This window comes from Tasmannia lanceolata, unplaced genomic scaffold, assembly GCF_043159265.1.
Source record: "Tasmannia lanceolata isolate RefF3 unplaced genomic scaffold, GAP_Taslan_0.1 ptg000013l, whole genome shotgun sequence".
NCBI lineage: Eukaryota > Viridiplantae > Streptophyta > Magnoliopsida > Canellales > Winteraceae > Tasmannia > Tasmannia lanceolata.
This window is the reverse complement of record NW_027518690.1, coordinates 7,849,162-7,863,780: the sequence shown is the minus strand read 5'-3', so window position 1 is coordinate 7,863,780 and position 14,619 is coordinate 7,849,162. Positions and strand designations below refer to the sequence as shown.

General features: G+C 38.0%; 1 pseudogene; it reads left to right on the top strand.

The window, feature by feature from the left end:
• The first annotated feature begins 6,259 nt into the window (after positions 1–6,259).
• LOC143889266 (transcription factor HEC1 pseudogene) lies at positions 6,260–6,997 on the top strand (annotated as a pseudogene).
• The last annotated feature ends 7,622 nt before the right edge of the window (positions 6,998–14,619 follow it).

Sequence of the window (14,619 nt, the reverse complement as noted above, 5' to 3'; positions counted from 1 at the left end):
GAAAATAGAATTAGAAGAATAAGGAACTTTTTCATGCCATACGTTTCTTGGTAGTTTTCGCCTGCATCACTACTAGATTCTCTTTTTTCTCTCCTAGTGCAACTAGGTAGCATGCTCCATAACAATCCTACTTACGCTAGGTAACTAGCATAAGAGAAACAAACGTAGAGTGGGAAACAAGAAAAGAAACACAGCAATCAATTTCCTCTCTTAATTTTTTGAAAGACAAGATACCCATTTCCTTTTCTGTATAAAATTTTCATATATTCATTGTTTGCTTATTGGAATGATTAAGTGACAATGTCCTATCTCTCACACGTAGGTTATTTCATGCCAATGGGCTGATGAATTTGGTTAATGTTATTCATTTAAGTTTATGTTAGTACACCATTCTTGAGACATATTTGGAGCAAACTGTATTCTAGTGAAAACTAAAATCTCATCCGAATGCATGCAAGGCTGTAAATGTCACAGCATAGGGGAGGAAATAAAAGTCAATTGCCTCGGCTTAAACATCAAGCATTCTCCACCAGCGTTAGAGATAAGCTATTTTAATAGCTTTCTTTTCTCATGATCCAAGAGATGGAGAGAAAGAACAAAGCAAAGCATCAAAAGGAGGATAAAGGAAGAAAGCAAAAACAGAAACGGTACTTTTTTTATAAGAAAACACGAAGGATGGAAGGCAGCAGCCCAATGATGCACTTTTTTACTGATGATAGTTGGTTTCTGGCTTTGGGTAAGAAGAAAACGATACCTTTGAGGAGTGATAAAAATCATGAAGAGATAAAAGAGTCACAAAAGTGCCTTTCATTCCAAAGACCATAATAGAAAGAGAGTATTTGATTCCAGCTAGAGAGAGAGAGGGAGAGAGATGGGTATTTTATATTAAAAAAAGGGTTTATGCAAAAGAAGTCTTCTACTTATTTGCAAAATGAGTCTTCTAGTTTGACAATTTGTAAATAGAGTCATCACATTTTGCAATTCCGGTCATGCCATAATTTTTGTGACCAAAATACCCATGGTAGATATTTTTTTAATTGTAAAGGGACCAAAAACAAAAAATACCTAATTAAAAGACCAAAATAAAGAGTCCTACAAACTCAACTCAACTCAACTCAACTCAAACCATGAATAGGCAGAGGCCCACCATTTTACACCTGATGTTTTGATTAGGGCGGGTCCCACCAATTCAACTCAAGTCATTGCATTGAGTTGGGCTTACCCCATGTTTTGATAGGTAGGTCCCACGTTATCCACAAGAGCCTATCCATAAAGTGGAGCCCACTATTTTACATCTCATGCTTTTACGGGAGCCTCACGGTATTTTGATCTTTTTACAAGGTAATTTTCATCTTTTCACATATATATGGATATATCTACCATGGGTATTTTGGTCACAAGATTTATGGCATGACCCGATTTGCAAAATTCCCTTAAATGTGACGTCTCTATTTGCAAATTGTCAAACTAGAAGGCTCTTTACGCAAATAAAGCAAAGTAGAAGAGTTCTCCAACAAAAAATTACAGTAGGAAATGTGAAATAATTCAAGTAAAATTAGAGGAGATTAATTGAAGGTGGGGGACCAGCTTTTATATTATTGGTAATAAATGAGTTATTTAATGAAAAATCGATTTATCTATCCAATTATTTTATTTGCTTTTTCTGACTCTACAATTCCCAATGTAAGAAGGGGAGGGGTGGTGGGTTGTAGCTAGTGGGAATTTATTTTATTTTATTTTTTTGTGGGGGAGAGAAGATAAGATGTGCCCCCGTGATAATGCAAAGTAAAAGCCCAACAACAAGATCTACCTATTTTGGATTCCTTTTATCAAATCGCTTCTCATCTTGCAGAGAACATGTCCCTTTATTCATGACTTAATAATAAATTAATGTAGAAAAAGGAGAGGTTTCTGTATCCTACTCTGAAACCCGGAAGGATTTCTGTTTTGGATTGGTGTTGCAGGAAAGAGGCAGCACTTCAACAAATGGATCATTTCCCTCCTGCAAAATACAATTGTATCGTGGATGAATCAAAACACAGTCCTACACAAATGTAGCAGAAAAAAAACAAAGGATAAAAAACACCCACTAAAGCACATGTTTATATAACCTAAAAGCATATCTATAACACACAATGCTTTAGACTTAGATCTCTCTCTCTCTCTCTCATGTTGTGGTCATTTTTCTAATACGTTGTGGTCCACTGTATATGATATACGATGAGTAGTTCCTCATAATTGTATGTATGATGTACGCACTATGTGAATGATTCTACGGTGGCATCTATAAATTATTCCGGTCACCTTGTCAATCCTTTCTTAAATTGACCGCAAACGAAGTGAAAGGAATTCCAACTCATGATTTCTGTATTAGCATACATAAGCAAATCCGGACGCAAAGATTATAGGGAAAACTCTTTCTGCGCTCGAGCGCAGATAGCTTATATGCGATCGAGTGCAAAAAAACATCATGTTGGCCCACATTTTTTGGGTGATCCAAAGCATTCATTTGGAAGGCCCTTCCATAGATAGGGCGTGTACGAAAAATCAAATCTATAGGATCATCTTAACCCATCCAAAAATGGAGGAAAAAATGGACAGACACTTACCTTAATGTCACACCCCGACCCCACTGTGTAAATATTGTTCGGTTCTGAATCTTCTACGCTCCCTGGATTTCTTTTCCAATAGCACTAACCGTGCCCCGCGCACTTTGTGGGGCCATCCCCTTGGAGATGCTGAAAATGCATCCACACAGTTGAGGAGAGCGATGCAGGTGCATTACCGCTACAAACTACTAACTAATTTTCAATCACATTTTTGGACTATTAAATGGCAGAATCATAGAAAATGGTAAACTAGAAAGTTGTAGCCCTTTTTGAGCTTTGATACCATTTTGCAAGAATTTCACTTCTTGTTATCCCTCCACAACCCTAATGATTGTGTTCGTCGATCCGAACAGTATCAGGAGAGAGTCCGCATATATAGGCCAGCAAATTTTTCGATGTGGGATCTCACAATCTGTCACGCCCTACTCCACAGTGTAAATATTGTCATGATCAGGGTCTTCCACCTGCCCCAGTTATGTTTTCCAGCAGCACTAATCTGTCCGACCCACTCTGTAGGGACCCTCCCCTAGAGATGTAGAAAACGTGTCTACACAAGGAGAGGTAGAATCTACATATATAGACCAGGAACTTTCTCTCCCTTTCTTTGATACCATTATGTCACGCCTTGACCCCACTGTGTAAATATTTTCTGGTTCTGGGTCTTCCAACTGCCCTAATTTTGTTTTCAAACAGCACTAACTGTGCCCAACCCACTCCGCAAGTACCCGCCCCTTGGAGATGCTAAAAACGTGTCTACACGAGGAGAGGGAGAATCCACATATATAGCCCAATAACTTTCTATCTTTCTGATGTGGGATCTTACAATTTTAAAGCAGGCTTCAGACCATAGATTACCTCCGTCACTGATAGACGCTAGAATTGTCGACATAGTACCCTTTGTGTGGGATCGGGTGAGACAATGGACCACATGCTTATCCATTGCAGTTACGCTCGTTGATTTTGGTGTAAACTTGTGGGCCTATTCCGAATTTCCTGAGTATTCCCAGCTCACACATCATATCTCCTTCATTGTTGGTCTTTTGTTCCGTGACCCTATAAGGGTAAGACCTTATGTTATCTGACTTTGCTAGCATCCATTTGGGTACTTCGGAAAGAGAGAAATGCTTTCACTTATAAGAATGCGATTAAAAGTGCCTCATTTTCCTTCTCCAGGATAATCTCTTTAGTCGTTTTTTGGGCTAAAGTTCTTCCTACATTTTCCTTGTACTAGGCATTAGATATGAGAAGGTGACGGAAGGAGATTTGTAATAGCAAGGATCAAGAGGAGACTCTAGCTCCTGGGTGGTCTCCTCCTGACCAAGGTTGGCAAAAATTAAATTTTGATGGCTCAAGCTTGGGGAATTCGGGGCCCTCGGGAATAGGAAGTTTTCTAAGGGATGAGAACAACATTGCAAAGTGGGCCTTCTTAGGTCCAATTGGCTTCAAGGATTCGAATGAAGCGGAAGTGAGAACAATTCACCAAGGGACCAAAATGGTGTCAGATAGAGAGATGGACAATCTCATAGTGCAAGGGTGACACTCTCAATTTGTCATTAGATGGTTGGAAGGCTGAGCTCCTCACCCTTGGAGATTTTTAGAGCTTATTGATGAGAATATAAACCGAGCACAAGGCCACATGGTTCGGTTTAATCACGTTAGGTGGTCGGCAAATGGAGAGGCAAATCGTCTTGCCCATGAAGGAGTGGCTAGAAGGTCATTAGAGATATTTGACTTTCTTCCGAAAAATCGCCCTTGGATGAAAATGAGAATTTAGAAAATGAGTGAGAGAAAATAGAACTTTAGCAGAAAATGGGATGGAAAATAGGCCATGCAATTTTTTTTTTAAAATATCTTTTATGGGCCATCCAATTGGCCCATAAAAGTATTAACTTACCAACTTCTCCAATAGCTCAAGCTGTTGGAGAAAGGTAGTATTTAATCTTTTATACTTTAACACTCCCCCTCACGTGTGGCCCCACTTTCTAGGGCTCTAGGGTTGGCCTACACATGGCACATGTGGCCCCACTTTTGGGTTTAGCCATTGCATGTAGATTTTGCTATCAAGGAGGTTTGAACCCAGGCATTTGCTCTGATACCATATTAACTTACCAACTTCTCCAATAGCTCAAGCTGTTGGAGAAAGGTAGTATTTAATCTTTTATACTTTAACAAAAAGATGACCCTGAGTGTTCGATCTTAACCACTGGATTCTTCTAAGGCCTATTATCAATAGATCGGAAGGGTAGGATTGCTTGATTTGTCCAAAGTAAAAAAGAAAGGCCGAATATATTATTTCCCCCCTTTTTTGTCTATTGTGTTTTATTGTCAATTTTTTTTATTAGTCTCAGGATTCAATCTTGTTTTTCTTAATTAAGAATTAACATAATTAAACTTGGGCTTTGGAGATAAATAATAATAAATTATCTCATAAGTTGTAATGAATAATAGAAGCCCATTTGATCCCAACAAAGAAAAAGAAGTTAAAACTTTGGGTTACAAGTTGTAGGGAGCAGTTGCATCAGCTCCCTGATCTTTCTAGAAAAGCGTTCCACCGGCATAAACAGCAGTTGCAGCAGGATAACCGGAGAATTTTCCGACGACTTTACCGGGATTCCGACCTCAGACTCATCCTATTTAATGGGTTTCACTAAAGACTACTGACCTAACTCCTAAGGGTCGTTCATCTTCTGACTCTTGTCATGTGAGTGTGGGGTTCTAAAGATTAAAAAGAGGAAATAAACTAATAATTTTATCCCTTCTTTTGATATTGTCACCCCTATTTATTTTTAGAGATTTTATATGATGTGAGGCCGTATAAATCCGTATTTTTTAAAATGTACGATACAGCCCTCTCCATTGGATGATCCAAACCGTCCATTTGTTGCGACACAATGTAAATAAGTAGTTCCTTAAAAATCATTTCCATATGATGATCCTAATAAGTCATTCCTTAAAAATCATTTACATAGGATGATCCTAATTAACCCTCTGATCTGAAGAAGTTTCCATAAGGTGTAGTCCCTCTTTAGGTCGGAGGGTTAGGATACTCATAAGGAAATGATTTTTGGGGCCACAATCTATTTATGTTGTGTCATAATAAATTGACGGTTTGGATCATCGTATGGAGTGGGCCGTACCGAACTTTAACTTTTTGAAAAATACGGGTTTATACGGCCACACATCATATAAAATCTGTTATTTTGAAGTTTCTCTTGGTGAAACAGAGCTTTTTTTATCTGGACCCAAGTAAGTGAAATGATAAAAAAAAAAGAGTAAGAAAAGAAAGGCAAATGACTTTATGTTACTAAAAAAGTGGAGCAAACAAAAAAGGATCACCACCTTGTAATATATATATATATATATATATATAGGGAGACTTGCTACTGGTTGGATAGTCGGTTCCTGATAACACACAGCTACCCTTTTCTATTCTTATTTTCTCCTTTACTGCTACCCTTTTCTTAGCTGCAATTTCTGATTAAACTCCAAGTCCACTCATCTTCCCTTCACCTTCCCCATCCCTCTGTCCTTCACTTTCTCAGTTTCCTCAGCTTTACACCTCCCACTCTATTCTTCTCTCTTTCTTCTTCTCCCTTTTCCTTTTTTTAAAAAAAATTTTTGTTGGTTTTTCTCAAAAGAAAGTGAGATCCATGGATTGTGACCTAATAAAGTCTGTAAGAGAAAATCAGATGGATATGATGATGATGTTGCAAATGGGCAAGCTCCCTGAATTCTACAACTCCTCCGAAATTTCTGAATTTCCGCCCATAGACTTCTCTTGTGCAAACCAACCCAATACCTTTGAGTCCCTACAAGTAACTTCCCCTACATTGATCAATAATCCTTCCTCCTTATCATTCATGGGCACTGGAACTCAACAGCCTGTAATTCCGTCTCTCTTCTCCGATGCCATGACCGGAAAATTTACTAACACCCTCGAATTATCGGGTGCAATTGCACCTTTAACCTCAGGCCAAAAACGGAATTCGGTGGCCACGATGAGGGAGATGATCTTTCGAATTGCGGCAATGCAGCCTATACACATTGACCCGGAATCGGTAAAGCCGCCCAAAAGGCGGAATGTGAAGATCTCCAAGGATCCACAAAGTGTTGCCGCGAGGCACCGGAGAGAAAAAATAAGTGAGAGGATAAGAATTTTGCAGAGACTTGTACCCGGTGGGACGAAGATGGATACGGCGTCTATGTTGGATGAAGCAATTCACTATGTGAAGTTCTTGAAGAATCAGGTACAATCCCTTGAAAGAGCGGCAGCAAATAGGAATACGGGGATTGGATTTGTGATGGGGAATTCGAATGCGAGTTACTCGTATGTTGGGAAAGGATACCAAGCTTCACAGATTTTTAGTCCTACTCAACTGCTTAGTTGAATTGGTTTAGTTAAAAATAGTGTTTAAAAACTCCTTGAGTTGACTCCTTTTTGCCATGGTCGCGTTCTGCGTTGCACCACATCCACATTCCACGTTTTGCCCTATAGAGTTAATAAACTCCGTCGACTCTCCCGAGTTATGACCGTGTCAACATTGTCAACCGCGTTCTTGGTCACGTCCGCGCCGAGTCGACAAGGATTTTTCTTGACCGTGTTCCGCATCACATCCGCGTTTTTAAACACTGTTAAAATTTAGCTACATTGTGTAGTTATGCTGATTTGGGAGGTTTTGTAAAGAGTCTGATTTGGGTTTTTCTGAGTGTCAATCTCTTGTGGCCATCTCTAAAATCTGTCTGTGATTAAGGTTGTTATAAATTAATTTACTGCTGAATGGATAAATAAATTCGCATCATCTCTCTCTCTCTCTCTCTCTCTCTCTCTCTCTCTCTCTATATATATATATATATATATATATATATATATATATATATATATATATATATTATATTGTAGATATTCATCCAAGTAAAAATATCTTACTATTCATTTGAAAATGTTGTTGTAGGTATAAATTAATTCTTAACATTATTATTTGATATTGGTTGGGAAATTAAATCACTGGGGGTTCTTACTATTCATTTTGAAAATTTTATGTCGCCCTCTATTCAACTCGAAAATTATCTGTCACCCCTCAGAGTTCTATGAAAGACTAAAAGGGCGATGATATTTTCACTCCCCCTACAGTATGCATTCACTACCTTCATTAACGCTTTTTGACGTCGAATCACGTTAAAAGGGGAGCGAATGCGTACTGTAGGGGGAGTGAAAATATCATTGCCCAAGACTAAATACCATGTCTTTTATGCTTTTGGAGTTAACGGTTGCTTCTCCACCCCATCATAAAAGTTAACGAAAACTGTTGGGGGGAGGGGAGGGGAGGGGAGGGGAGGGGGGAGAGAGAAGAATATCCATAAGAAGGGGGAAAATATCACTGCCCTTTTGTTTTCTTTTTCTTTATATTTTTCAACCTCTCTCTCTCTCTCTCTCTCTCTGTCTCTCTCAAATCTCTTAAATTGAGGGAGGTTGAGATAAATGAATTTTTGTCGTATTATTGGGTGTTGGCAAATTTGACTTTGGTGTGTTTGGAATTCTTTCCATGTCATTGAAGAAAACCAAGGGTTGTCATAGATTGCATGGGAATTCCACGTGAAGTTCTGACGTGCCGGTGATTTTACAATTGGGCATGAGCACGACGTGGTTCATATAAACCTTTTCCCACGTGAAGATAATCTATATATTGTTTTTTTTTTTTTTTGCAAAATGATGTGGCACTTTCACTCACAAAATATTAATTCAAAACCATATAATATAATCAGGTCGACCCTATTAATTCCATGCCCTAATCCACCTTCTATTTTGATTTTTTATTCCAAAATCGGATCTTAGCTACTCATCATTGTTAGGTATTTTTGGAAAGTTAGGTTGGTGTTTGATTTTTTTTTCTACCATGGCTGATAATATTTTCTATGTTAGGAAACATGCATAGGATTGTTAGTTGTTTTTATAAGCTAGGGTTCCATTTTTAAACATAGAATTGTTGTACAAGTACTCGATGCTTCTTCACATGCATTCAACGTCAGAGTGCGAGAGTTCATTGATCGGACGGTTAGGATCATTTAATGGGTGCGATTTTTTTAGATATATTGGATCCTTGCATGTGCCACTAGATTTACCTTAAAATTCTCTTGGATTCGCCTGAGTTAACTCCCTTTTAGCTTGGCCGCATTCATTCCGAACATATTTGTACTTACAAAGTCATTCAAAAAACTCTATTGAATCACGAATTATGACCACGTCAACTGAGTAATTGATCAAGCTGCACCGAGTCAACTCAGATTAACAATCCAAAAATATTACCCGACTATAATATGTACTTTTCTCATGGCAAAGGCGAGGTTTGAATTGTCTTGGAATCCATATTTTGAAATTTTACATGCCACGCATGTGTAGGGGAAGTAGATAATTCATTAGGTGGGCCCAACCATGGATGGGCCATAGATAATACTGTAGATTGAAATGAATCATGTCATATAGATGTAGGGAATTAAAATCCTCGTTTGTGTGCTTGATCCAGACGGCAACCACAAGTCCAGCCAAATGCCATTCGAACACCTTGATCGGAACCCGTTATGCCTAATTTAGAATTGTAACAAGAAAAGTTAAAGGGTAGAGTGAAAGACACATAGGGGGTCGATTTAAGATATTTGGGGGTCGATTTATCACTGCCCAAAGTTAGATTGTTGATTTTTGTATTCCTTTATCTTACACATTGGATGTCCGTTCCTCACCAAGATAATGTACCAACATGGTGTAAATAGTGGAAGCTATCCTATGCATGGATTTGGGTGGAGATGGTGTGCCCACTCATGGGTGTAAATTGGTGGGCCTCATCATATGCATGGGTTTTGGTAGAGATGGTGGGCCCTATCATATCAAAACCTGATGTTTAAAATGGTGGGCCCCACCCATGCTATGCAAATGAGTAAAATGATAGGCCTTACTCTATCAATACATCTATTGTAAAATGATGGGCCCATCCATACTATGCTTGTGGTGTTGTAAATTTTCCACGAACTGAAAACTAATGACAGATCGAGAAAAGAAAGACTTTGAGTATACGTTGGGTAATTTGGTCACTAACACATGGCAAGACTGAATTTGCAAATTCACTCAAACGCACAAACTAGAATACTTTTTTCAAATTAGGTAAAGTAGGAGGCTTCTTTTGCAAAAACCCCAAAAAAGCATAACACATTGATAACGGGACAGACATACATGACTGATCGAGGGGTTGAGCCTCTAGCTGGCTCAAATGGTAAATGGAAAAAAAGACATACATGACTGGCAAATGGAAAAAAGGGGTGCCTATATCAGTTCCCATATCTTGATTATTAATTCCAATTAAGGGATTTGCTAACAAATTTCGTGGAAAGCCATTTTGCGGCTGGATTTTGCATGTGAGAACAGCCACCTCAGATGAATTAAATGAATAAGACAAGATCTGACAAAAAGTCAACCTATGTGGTTGTTCTCACATGTAAAAACCAGCCACGAAATGGTTTTCTGCGAAATTGGCTAACAAATCCCTTCAAATAAATTGTTGGAAAGGACAGTACAATATATCAAATGAGTAAGTTTTACAAGGCTATTTTCAAAGGAGGCTGTTACTGCAGCTTTTAAAATTGTGAACTTCCGCCCCATGTTCACTGTTTTCCACCTAAATTTATATAACTATATCGAATATAGGTGCAATCATACCGGCACAAATGCATTGGATCCCATCAGAACCTGAAGTTAGTACTAGCTAGGATGGATGGCCTCTTGGGAAATCCTTGTGTTGCGCCCCTCCGTTTTTTGGATCAAGCCTCTAGCTCAATGGTCAAGGCTATGTTCTTCAACCCCGAGGTGGAGGTTCAATCCTAGCTTACCTACCAAAAAAAAAAAAAACCTATATCGAATAGGACAAATTAACATAAATAAGCGACTTATCAAACTATATATATATATATCAAATAGCACAAACTACCATAAGACGCGGTTTGTAAATTTATCCTGCATGTAAAATACTAATACTGTATGATCTTATTTTGGTAATTTATAAGTAGCACATTGCTTGTTAATATTGAAAATTTTACTAGAATTAGTGGTAAATGAAAATTTACCTGAAATTGGCAGTAAATTGTGGCAAAACGGCTTAAAACAATTTTATATCATGATATTTTGGAGACATGACAAACAAGAAAATAAAATTATCTTCTTATCAGATTAAAGCGATGTCGCTAGATAACAATGTTACAAAACTCTGGAAACTGGAACTCGGACTCGGTCCAGAACCCAGGCCAACCTAAAAAGAGATCCAACTTGAACGACCCAAAGGAGTTTTAATTGAGTTAGTAGGAAAAAATGGGGACTCAGAAATATAACTCAGTTAATGTAAAAGAGAAGCAACTTGGGCGAAATTTTTGTTAGATATATAGTATATATCCTAATATATCGACAAGACAAGGTTGTGACTATGAATTGATTAGATGGTCTGTAAAGTATGGTATGAGGTTGCTTCCTAAGGGCATGCATGAATGAATGATAAGATTGTATTGTTCATGCTTCAAGGATCATGCCTCACTAAAAGCCATTTTATTCTCCCTTGAGAATAAAGAAAATTTTGGTCAAGAGACCAAGTCCATGGCCCATGTGAGGCATGCTACAAAGATCCCAACATCCCCATATAGGTTTGAATATGAAGAAGATAACCCTTTTGTCATGAAATAAGAGATTTCTTGTACATTGCATCCATTCAAGCCTCTCAAGTCTCAATGTCACAAATTTCCAATACCTATTGAAGGAATGAAACCACCCACAAGGCCCCAATAATGATGTGGGGTTGGTGGTGCACTAAATTAAAGTTGGTAAGGGAGGGGTGGTGACATCAAAAAGGAAGGTAGGGAAAGAGAAAAATATGAACATGGGGTTGATTGGCTGAACTTTTGTTGGGCTTTTTGGTGGATTTGGGTAGGTGGACAAAGGACACCTCTCTAGTGATTCTTCACCCAATTTCTTCCTCATTTTGTCCATTTTGCTAGGTGGGATGAATTTAGATTTAATGGATCTTTGAAGATCCTCATGGGAAGCCTAGTCATAAGGTTTTTAATAAATATATCCATTTTAAAAGGCCTGGGTATTTATGGTGAATGAGGGAAAAAAGGAAAATGAAAACAGTATTTTATGAAAAGGAATGATCCAGTGCATATGCACTAGAGCATCACCATTGTATAGAAAAATGATCAGGCTATGTTTGGATCAAGGACTGATTTGAAGGTGGGGCCCCCAAATATTTCAATGGGTCTACCTAGTGGTGGGGCCAATGATTTGGTATATATACCGCGTCCCCGTATATATGCTGTACTCTGGATTATTCCTCTACTTTTGTTCTTACACACTTTTCTATATCTTATTTTGAAGGTTTTTTTAATAAATGTAGCATTTTAAAGAGCGTGAGTATTTACAAAGAATACGAAAAAATGAATTTTTTTTTAAGTGATAGGAATGATTCAAGATCACATTTTATAACAAAATAATTAGGTTTATGCCTTGATATTAGAGTGATCGTATGGTGGGCCCGCCACGAATTTCATTGGGTCGACCTAGTGGCGGGGGGCCCATCGATTGATCAGGTGATGGTTTTAATATATATATATATATATATATATATATATATATATATATATATATATATATATATATATATATAGAGAGAGAGAGAGAGAGAGAGAGAGAATAGAGTTCCTGAGGGTGCCCTCATATAGCTTATATGAGGTGGCTCTCACAAAACATAAGGGGCCCACATTGTTAGGATGATCCGAAGCAGTGCCCTCGTATATATGCAATATATTGTATGGTACCTCTATTTTTATTTTTTATTTTTTATTTTTTCTATCACCATTTTCTCAGGTAAACATTATTCTTGAATTGTAACCCTTTTTTCCTTTATTTTGTTTCTTGAGAAAGAGAGAAGAAACTTCCTTCCAAGTGATGGAAATCAATGGGGACATGGCAAATGACCTCAGTGAAAGGGGTCAGAAATGGTTGGATTTTTTAATCTATTTATGGTGGGCCCCCTCTCTTGTGCACATGCTCCTTTGAATGGCATGGAAGAGGAAAAGGATCTCTTGCTTTTGACTGTAGATAATGATATTATCTTTTATTTTGAAGTATTATTTTTATTTCTTAACATTTATTTATTTATTTATTTTGGAGGGTTGTAGCTTTTATTGTAATAGAAGGGTGTGAAGATCATTCTCTTGTGCAGATTATATTTAAATCAAATTAAGATTGGCGGCTTAAATGGTTGCAACTCCGCGGAAAAGATTTAAACATAAATAAATACTAATTATTAATTCATGTTCTTTTTGTCTTTTTAGGGGAAAAAATAAGGTAAATGAAATTTGGTACCTTCAGTTGCCTTTGTATTTATAAAAACACCACCTCCTTTCGAGTCATATCTTAATTTTCCTTCCTAAAATGTCTAGTAAGCTTCTCAGAAGATAAATTATATTTCCACCCATTTACTCTTTCCTTTTGACCATCTAAAAACCTTAAAATGGGTGTAAAACAAATTTTATTACGGAAAAAAGGTGCTTTTATGAAAAAATAACAAACAAAAGATGGTGAGACTTGAGCCATTTTTAAGTAGAGATTTACAGAAGGAGGTGGAGATGTTGATAAATGGGTAGAAATATCGTTTCTCTTCCCAAAGTAGCTATCAACATCCATTTAATAAGTGTGTAATAAGGTGAGGAATGCTATTTTTTTAAGGAATTTGCTGGGCAATTTTGCCGAAATGGCTTTCGTGAACTTTTGCAAGAGAGAACAGCCACAACAGAGGAATTATATGAATAAGACAAAATCTGATAAGAAATAGCCTATCTGGCTGTTCTCTCGTGCAAATGTTGGTGTAACTTTCCATCTACGACTACCAAAGAGTTGTGACCATTCACCTTCCCACGAAAAGAAGTTTTGAAAATTCACAAAGTCTAGAACCTCGCCGAGCCATCAGCAGTAGAACAGGATATATCTCCATAAAGCTCAGATACGCCAAGCGCGAACTAGGAACATCCGAGCCATAGTTCGCCAAAATCTCTACTGAGCTTCTTAACGATCGAACAGAGTGGAATGGAAGCAATTCCGCTGAAGGCCGACAATTCGACGCTCGGGCAAAGATAAGATCTGAGAGGCCTAAGACTGCTTCCTCGACCCGAACACAGCTCAAGGAAGTTGGGGGCAATATATTAGGAGTAAAATCCGCACTCACCATAAACAAACGAATAACACGTGGCACCTAGCCAAAATGGAAGCCGAACTTGCCTCTGAGTACGAGTGCAAGGACTCTCCATCTCTCCAGGTTAGTAATGCCGCCCAAACATAAGAGTACTCCAAAGGAAAACTCCCTGTTAAGAAAGGCTTCACCCCTATAAGGTTGGTAGACTAATTACATAAACCAGTTCCCATGAGGAAACCTGCTACTTATCAAGATAAGTACGGAAACTAACTCTGAGGGAAGTAAACAAATAAGGAAAGACTCTCACTAAGGCAAGTCTCATAAACTGCCTTGGACTCCTCTATAAAAAAGCTTCCACGCTCAAAGGTACGCATCTTCTGAATTCCCGATTTGGCAACCAAAGGGGGGAGTGAATTGGTTAATCTTTATAAAAATTTTGCCTTTTTGAAACTTTTCCAAGTTCACGCTAGTTTTGTCTTTGCTTCATCATGTAAGATTAGTTCGTTAAAATATATGGCAATGATAAGTGCTCAAGCCCCTAGTTGATTAACAAACTTGATTAGGAGGGTTATTGGCCTAATTTGCAAGGTGTTAATGTGTAAATAATACAAATGCTAATCAATCAATCTGATGATGATATGAACATGAAAGCGCGCGCGCGCGAGAGAGAGAGAGAGAGAGAGAGAGAGAGAGAGAGAGAGAGAGAGAGAGAGAGAGGAGAATGCACACAAGGATTTTATAGTGGTTTGGTCCCTTAAGCTCAAGGGGCCTACATCCACTCTTCTCAA